Genomic DNA, 1,176 nt, shown 5'->3' on the forward strand with positions numbered 1-1,176 from the left:
AAAGATGATATAAACCAATAATTGATGATACCAGATGAGAGAGAGAGAGAGAGAGAAAGAGAGAGAGAGAGAAGATTACCAGATGGGTCGATTCTCAGCCTTACAAAGGTTTCGTTCCCTGGTTCTTTACTAAGAATATTAAACATAATGAAAGAAGATCAACTTCAGTAGATAACAGAAAGAGTGTGGATAGGTCCGGTTTATCATCATCAAAAAGCTTCGATCTTCCGGCATCGACGAGACCTTTGACACTGGTTTCTTTTTTTGGTCGAAAGCTTTGAGCTCCGATTGTCGATCGTAGCTTCAGCCGACTGAAGTAATTGTGGCCCTATGAATGTAAAGTGTTCGATTTCTTGTAAGAAATGAAGTGATAGAGATCGATCTATGGAGGATGTGGATCGTTCTTTGAGGGATGAAAAAAACCCTAGTTTCTTACACTTTGTGAGGACAGGGTTTTCTAATTTTTAGATTCCCACAAGGTATTAAGGAGGGGACACAGTGTTTGATGAGACCGATAAGGAGGTCAGGAGTGGCGGAGAAGTGGATCGGAGAGGAGAGAGAAAGAGGGAGAGGGGAGAAGATGAGAGATACAAAGAAGGTAGAAGATGGGTTTTCAAAATTTTGGGGATTTCATTTCCCCCTCTACTAAACACGCGTTTTCATTAAAATTATAAAGCGACGGGTATAGAGGACGCGCCTTAAAAATGAAGCGCCCTCCGTGTTTTTAATTTCTTTTCTTGAGACACTAATTTAAGGGCACACAATAATGCGTGACGTAAATCCTTAAATTTTTTGAAGAGATGACACTTTTTTAATTTCACTCTCTTTTGCGTAACATAAATCAATGAGTGTCGTTGTTTCCGCGTCGTAAAAAGGGTCTTTTTCTTGTAGTACGTCCTACACCTTGCTGCTAGCTACAGTGGGACCTGTAGGTCTACAAGTGACAAATGTCATACCATTTCGATGTCTTCAAGCGTCGTTATTTACTAGTCGATCAAGTATAGTTACAGTCATATCACATTATACCTTAATTAACAATCGGTTTAAGGTAGTTAGTACAAGAGTAGTTACTATAATACAACACTACAGTACTTTATTATTTTCCCATTGCATTCACATTATGATCTTCTCACATAAACAGTAATGTATAAACTATATCTTGTTAATGATAGTCAC

This window comes from Lactuca serriola, chromosome 8 (assembly GCF_051521515.1).
Source record: "Lactuca serriola cultivar US96UC23 chromosome 8, Lser_US96UC23_V15, whole genome shotgun sequence".
Classification (NCBI taxonomy): domain Eukaryota; kingdom Viridiplantae; phylum Streptophyta; class Magnoliopsida; order Asterales; family Asteraceae; genus Lactuca; species Lactuca serriola.